This window comes from Limulus polyphemus, unplaced genomic scaffold (genome assembly GCF_000517525.1).
Source record: "Limulus polyphemus unplaced genomic scaffold, Limulus_polyphemus-2.1.2 Scaffold34, whole genome shotgun sequence".
In the NCBI taxonomy this organism is placed as follows: Eukaryota; Metazoa; Arthropoda; class Merostomata; order Xiphosura; family Limulidae; genus Limulus; species Limulus polyphemus.
In genome coordinates, this window is record NW_013665644.1 from 1,274,225 (window position 1) to 1,282,181 (window position 7,957).

The 7,957-nt window shown below is 32.5% G+C and overlaps 1 protein-coding gene across 5 annotated transcripts in view; it reads right to left on the reverse strand.

Annotated features, from left to right (window-relative positions):
• LOC106460655 (prominin-like protein) overlaps positions 1–7,957 on the reverse strand; it is a 110,015-nt gene that overhangs the window by 75,076 nt on the left and 26,982 nt on the right. Inside the window, exon 1 of one of the 5 annotated variants that reach the window (XM_022387579.1) lies at positions 3,311–3,689. The exons of 2 other annotated variants lie outside the window; for them this stretch is intronic. The gene's annotated coding sequence lies outside the window, so the exon portion shown is untranslated. Of the gene's footprint in view, positions 1–3,310; positions 3,696–7,957 lie in introns of those variants that run through there. 2 more of the 5 variants (XM_022387602.1, XM_022387607.1) reach the window with 2 other exon arrangements.

The window sequence follows — 7,957 nt, forward strand, 5'->3', positions numbered from 1 at the left end:
TATACACACACACGTGTGTGGATACAATCAGTTTCACCGTTAGAATACGTTATTAAATCATAAGCGTAAGTTATTTTTCAAATTATACGAATTAAACACAGTTTAAAGAGAAACAAGAAATAAAATGTGTATGCACGTTCACTCAAAATAGGAAATTTTGTTGAGAAATTAACAACATTTTTTTTTCTTGATTTTAGTTATTTACCTTTACCGTTTACCATTTTGTATTTTTAAAAAGACGTACAGGTACAAGTGCAAAAGTCGCTTCTTTGTTTCATTCTTTTCAAAAGGTTAATTAAAAAACATGTTCAGTGATGTGGTTAACACTGAAGTATTTGCCCTAAAGTTAAGGTGGCTGGTGGTCGATTTAACGCAAAGGTCTTTGGCCGAATAACAACCTTGAACATGGCCTACAGGTTGATGCGTGTTTGTTTGTTGTTTGTTTTTTAAGCGCAAGGTTACACAACAGACTATTTGTGTAGATAATGAAATTATCAAAACTTGAAGAAAAAAATCTTAAAACTCGAGATTTCGTGTATATCTATGTGATTCTGTATGAACGTTAGAATGCACTCACTGTAATAAAATATTACGAAACCGTTACCACGTCATTCGTGTATTTACACGAACACCAAAATACACAACTTGTGTGATGCACGACCTGATACGACTTTGTAGATATGAAACGAGTTTACTGTTCTTCCCACTCACTAATCCACGATAATACAACTATACTAAATATAAGAAAACGATTTTAATCAAATCAGCTTCTTCTCAGTCTTTCATTTAACATAAAAAATTAATATTACACAAACAGATGCACCACTCTTAAAAAAAAACACGTTATAGGAACTTCTAAATAACAATGTTCGCTGTATATACTGACGTCACTCCCTCTCCTCAGTTTCTCGTGATCTTCAAAATCTTATTCGTATTCCTGTTGCACCCAAAACGAATATACATTTGTCTAATAATAAAATCCCGTTTTTCTACACGTAGAACTAAAAATATAAAATATATAGTAACAGAGGTGGCTGTTTACTGGTTTCTACGAGCATTTAATTGAAACGTTAAATTAAGTACTTTTTAGTTCAACTATTTAGAAATTTTGTTAAACACATAAAAAGTAACCGAGGATCTAATGTGTTTCTTTCGTTCCCCCTCCCCCGCTTTGTTTCGGTTAAACTGGTTAAACGTTGATTTTATTGTTATCACTTGTGAAAATTATATTAATGTGGAGGAGGGCGCTGCTATTTAAAGATTGGAAAACACTGGGTTAAGTAAACGACTAAGAATAACATTACAGTTGAAAAACTGGGAGAAAATAAATATGGTATACCAAATAACTTTCATAATTAATATAATACTAATGCACACATTATAAAACACATTTACCGTTAAAACCATAAACGCTATTATTAGAGTCCACAAAACTTGTTAATGCGTTGAATAAACTTTTAAGGTCTTGATACACACAATAAAATGTTTTGGGTAAAGTGCCTTCTACATCTGAAAAACATAAGAATTTAAGTTTTATCGAAATTCTTAATGTCCTGATGACTTTTAAGTTGAAACTTTTATATGTGCTTAAACATGCGTCAAGTATTCTCTTAAGCTGCAGTACCGAACAGCTTATACTCTATGTAATATGACCGGTTTACTCTGTGCTGTAGACGGTGTTGTCATAGTTGTACAACTAATTAAATTAATTCGTCAGTGGAACTGTGTTTGCTGTTTCTACATTTAGTATATGTAAAACAAGGAGAGTGTCTGACATCCAACAGAATAATGAAAAAACATAAAACACTGTGTAATATCGTACACAGACAGAGTATTTAAACACAATTAAAGATTTATACTGATACTAGATAATTAACAAGACTCATACATACTGACAATTACAAAAACTACCTAATAACGACAGTCAAATACAAGATTAGCTACAAGTACAATTAATTTTAATAAATCTCTAAAAAGTATTTCTTAACAACTGCAATCTAAAAAATAAACGTCGAACTGGTCGCTTACTTTACCATTTTTCATAATCTACGCTGAAAATACAAACTGATAATACACAATATGAAGTACATAACGAGCGGTCTCTCAAACATAATAAAAGCTGGACATTCAATCACTTCTGCACGCTTGATCAAGTATCCACGGATAAAGATTTAATTATAATTTGATGTTTTCGCCGGACAAAGAAAAGAGAGAGAGAGAAAGATATGCTTCATTGAATAAAAGCTTCAAAAATAAATGAGCCAAGTTTTAGATTGCATATATTAATGTATTCATTTAGTGAGAGTTTGCGTTTGTTAATTTATTTTACTTGCGCTCAAAGTCGGGCAATAAGATTTAACAATTTATATTTAAATTCTAATTCAAACTGATCCTGCGGATTGAAAAAAAGTTTTAATAGCCTCTCACTAATAGCATGTCCGAGGGATAAGACAAACTAATAGTAATATTTATCATCAAATCTTTATGTTGTTGCTGAGTTTTAACTTCATGTTTGGTTAAGCAGTTTTACATAATCCACTTTTCCCCACTTAAACGATATTGGAAGTTACTAAATCATAAACAAGCAAGTTGGTACGTTTGTTTATGGCAGAACAACCTACTACCGTCCACAATTTTAAATTACTGACCAAAGGAATGACAACGGCGGGAAGCACCCATCGCTAACTGTTGGCTAGTCTTTATCAACGAATAATAGGACTGGCTATCACATTATAACGTCTCCACGGCTGAAAAGACCAGCATGTTCGACGATAGGTTTAGATGCCGCGACCTGCATTTTGTGAGTCGAGCACCCTCACCACTAAGTTAAACCAGGCCTTTAGAATTTAGAAGCAAGACTTTTAATATATGTTTTATTAGTTTTAACAGTTATAAGTATGATATTCACTTGCTGTAAAAACATACACAAATCATTCCTATAAGTATAAAGTATAATACACACACACACATACACGTTTATATATGTATATATATATATATAGTCATATAAATCTATACTTATATGTATAATAACAGAAAACCAAGCATAAACATATGGATAGTTTTAAATTTAACATTAAAACGTGACTACTATATATCACTGTATTCAAATATTCAACGCTTTAAAAAGCAATAAGGTAAAAGTAATATGAATACACATAGCAGCTAATATTGCGTATGGCATGTACGACATTTTGTGATATCTTCAAAGCAATTCAACGAAATGTATATTTTTCTGAAAACACGATATGTAAATAAAAAGGACTGGCGTATAAAGCAAGTTGTTTTCACAAAACATTTGTACACTTACCGTTTTCTTGTTATTCCAAAATATGGAACAGAAGTATAACGAAATAGGTCGAACAATGATATATATATTTCAAGTTGTGACTTCACTTGAACAAAACCGTCACTAAGTGGCGTGTGGAGAGGATGTCGTATTGCACGAATAGGCCTCAGCCATCAATATACTCTTACTCTAACCACCCTCAGTTTAGCAGTGTTGGAAGCGAGAAACTTGAAGGACAACTAGGGTAGCCAATGACTGTAATTCAGGTGTGAAAGGTTGTTTTTTTTTTACAGTGAGTCATAAAGTTCCTGAAGCTCTTCTTGGTACTCGTGAAACGTATATTTCGTAATGTACGAGGAGAACTAACACTGAAACATAAGATACACAAAACGATTCAACATCTGAATCGTCTTATAAGATTTAGATAAAACCCACCACGAATGTCGTAAAGGAACATTTACTTTTGGTGTATAGTGGGCGTGATTTAATTGTTTGGCTGTCACAGTACAGTTTCGGTGACCTTCGCAGGCTGTCCATACAAAGCAGACTAAAGCAGTAATTTACATGACGTATACCAAGTAGTTTTGAATGTCATTTCCGTTGAGGTACAATTCATTACTAGAGTTTGAAACAGGTGAGAGATAAGAAGCGCATGCGTAAAGCCTGGGGTGAAATTTATGCTCAAACAGTCAATCTAATATTCCAGAGGAAAACTTTTTTTTTCCCCTCTCGTAGAGCTGATTTCCAATTTAAAATACCAATCAAATAAACACAATTACTTCTTGACTATATAGATTTTAAATAGTAAGTTCATAAATTTTTGTAAAGTTTAAAAAAAAATACTGATTGCTAAGTCTCACTTAATGTTAATAAAAACGTTTTTATTTTCATGCTCATTACAACCGGCTGTATTTTCGTATACATGCTGTCTCAGAGACAAAACACGTTACTGTTACAGTCAAAAATTTCTTGTATGCTGCCAGGACTGGTTAATCAACAAACTCGTTCCATGCGTTACTAAATGCAAAACCTGTCGAATAAGCTGTATCACAAACACTCCTGAAACTGCTTCAATAACGGAAGTATTTTATTATGGCCAACGTATACGTCGGCGGCTGCCTAAATATATATTTATAAATATTGTATATTTTTTTACGTCCAATGTGTATTCATTTATGCTGTGATTGTTCTGGTAGGTACATTATTTATAACTTCCACGTGATAGTTTGCTGCATGGAATAGATCATCAATCAGTGTGCCTGGAAGTTGTAGGAATAGATTTATAGCAGAAGAAAAAATAATAATCTTCTGGAACGTGTCATGAAGCTACATGTATTGTAGTCATGTTGTGAGTATAGCTGTTGATATAGTGTCAAGATCACATATGATTATAGACCATGAAGCACTTCGGTAAAAGTTAACAGTGACATCATGTATGATTACATTTTCACTGAACCGTTGGTGGTCGTTACAACCTACAGTATTTTCATAACAGTCACTTTCAAAAACAAAAACTAAACATCCGAAGACTGCATTTGGTGTCTATATTATTATTAATATAATCACGTAAGCTAAAATTAATAACTTCTGATGGCTTAACATATATTATCTACAATTTCTGATTAAAGCAAGCTATTCTCATAGATCCGAACTAAAATCAACCTAGTGACGAAAATAACTAATTTAACATACAGTTTTTACTAACACTGATTAAACTGCATTGAATCATTACTTGGGTACTGTCGCCTTTAATGATATTTTCGGACAGTATCTCAATATAACCTAATGAGGTTTGGTCAGCTTGGAGATTTAAGTTAATCCTGAATCCAAATATTAAGCTAACAATCATATAATAATATAGAATATATCTTAGGAAGAATAAATATAAAAATATCTTGATAAAAATAATATGTATGTATAAACACTTTAATCACTATTGCAAATGAAACTAATATTAAAGGTGTATAACTTACAGAACACAACAATTAATCGCTTGCTTCAAGCACTATACCCGATGAACCATCACGTGACATAACACCGTGTATATCCTATCCGCCCCACAAACGTCTAGTGACCAATGAAAGCCGACTAATTATTTAAAACATTAAAATTAAAATGACCACATTTAAACGATCATTGAAGTTTTTAAGTGGCTCCGACAATGTAACGTTTAGAACAACTTAACATCTGAGGTGCAGCAAGAAATGAATGCCTATAAGAAATAATAATAAATGTATAACAATATCGTGCAGAAAACAGTAAAACTATCAATATTCCACTTCAAATAAGTAAGTTTATTGTAATAAACATAAAAATACCCTCCTCTATACACATGTTCAGTTTACTGAGCGAGCAGCAAACGTACTATACTCGTAGAAAGCTTTATTGAAATTGCACAAAGATCACTTTTAATAATGACCTTTAACCTGAAAAATCACAACTCCCTTTTTTAACACTTACCGAACAGCATCTGTTGATTCAAAAGATGAGTTTTAAACAAAAATAACCATCCTCTGACTCAATAATAAAAATACATAAACAATCCAACAAGTTTTGACGACTAAAAACCTATTAACAAGATGCTGTCGCACATTATTATTAACACTGAATACCGGGAGTCAATTTGCATATTTCATTTCAAAGGAAAGCGTTGACAAGGTAGCCAAGCACAAACGACGTGTTTACGACTTTCACAATAAACCTCCATAAAATGCCTGAATAAACGACACATTACCCTAGGGATTTTTGAGTTTTATGAACTATCTGTCTCTGTAGTGTACATCTTAGATCCATCGATCGTTTTACAAATTAGCCATTCTTTACATACGAAACAAACCTAGGATTTCTAAGTCACAAACAAAAGGTCATGTATATAATTGCTATCTATAAGAACTTCACTGGTGGCATTTCATCCAAACTAATGTAGACTAAAAATATCCAGATCATATGTTTTATTTAAAGAACCTCATTAATTCCAGGCCTTATGAAAAACAAGACCTAAAACCGTGATTCACGAGATGACTAGGATAACGTCTGTAATTTGGATGTGATAAAACCTAAACATCAATATTATTTTGCAAAAAATTGTTGTTTCTTTTCAGATATTCGCGAAAATCTTCTCAAGAATTAATTATCTGAGCTAGCCGTTCCTAATTTTGAAAGATAAGACTGGAGGAAAGATCGCTAGTCAACAGTACCACACCACCAACTTTTGAAACCTTTTCTAACCGAATAGTGGGATTTGACTGTAACTTTTATAACATATCATAATATCACGAGACGCGAACATTAGACCCACAGTCTATAAATAATCCGACACACCAACCACTGGGCTATACTCAGTCCATTGTTTAAAATATTTAACAAAAAGTGCTATTTTCAAATCATTTAGCTTTGGGTTTTACACACCCTATCACTGCCAACTTTATCGTATTTTTTAATTATTTCCCCGCAGGAAGACATATTGTTTTTTCTATTGTTTCTTTTTTTTGTCTTTTTCCAAATCTATTTCAATCGACTACCATTCCTTCATTTCTCGGTTGATTGATTTGAAACTTCGTATGGTTTTACCTTGTTACAATACGTCCAGATATATTTTCAGTTTTTGATTTAGGCCTTTTTAAGGATTTTATGATATATTTTAGACTCCTGTGCGGTCATATTTACAGTAATCAAGATGAAAATTGGCAAGAATATATATTTTCATGCGCATAACACACTGACATACAAAAACGTTGGATTTACTTACTTTAAGTTTTAGGGGAGTCAGAACTAACAAAGAAAGCATAATTTTGCGGTTTGGGGTCAATTACTCGGCCATATTTTGACCAACTTGCATGAAAATTGGAACAGATATTTTTCTACAAGCAACACACATTGGCAAACAAAAATGTTGGACTTCATCATTTTTAGAAATTATAGGGGGGGTCGAGATGCCACAAAAAGCATAATATTTTCAGAGTTTTTTGACAATTATTCTGCCGTATTTCAGCCAATGTACATGGGATTTTAGTACAAAAATACTTCTTTATCATTCTCATAAATTTACAAACAAAAATGTTGGATATGTCCGTCCTTGGTAATTTTAGGGGGGGATGTCAAAAGGTTAAATAAACTCATAATTTTAGGAATTTGATCCATTTCTTGGCCATATTTCGACCAATTGTCTATAGCAGGGGTTCCCAAACTTTTTAGAATCGCGACCCACTATTCATGACCACAGTTTATGGCGACCCACTCAAATTTACTGGGCAAAAACATATGAAAGAATATAAAAAATATTATTTATTCATATTCACGTATTTCAATTACATTTAAAAATACTCACGTATTTTCAATAACATTTCCAGAACTTATAAATGCTATCTAATTGATTAATAATGAGGCATGTGTGAAGGATGTGTTTGTTTCTTGTTACTGTCAAGAATGGCATTGACATCAACATCAATGTAGGTTAGTTTCAAGCGTAAGGAATTTGACAATTGAAGTTTATTTCGGAATTTTTTTTTTTGATTCTTACCATTGCTGAAAATCCAACTTCACAATGATATGAAGATGAAAAATGGAGAGTACCTTCAAAGCTTCAGTGGAAAGGATTAGGTATGGTTTTTGAACGGACACCCAGTACTGTATCAGCACTGTTCTGCTGTTAAAGTTCATTTCTAACGA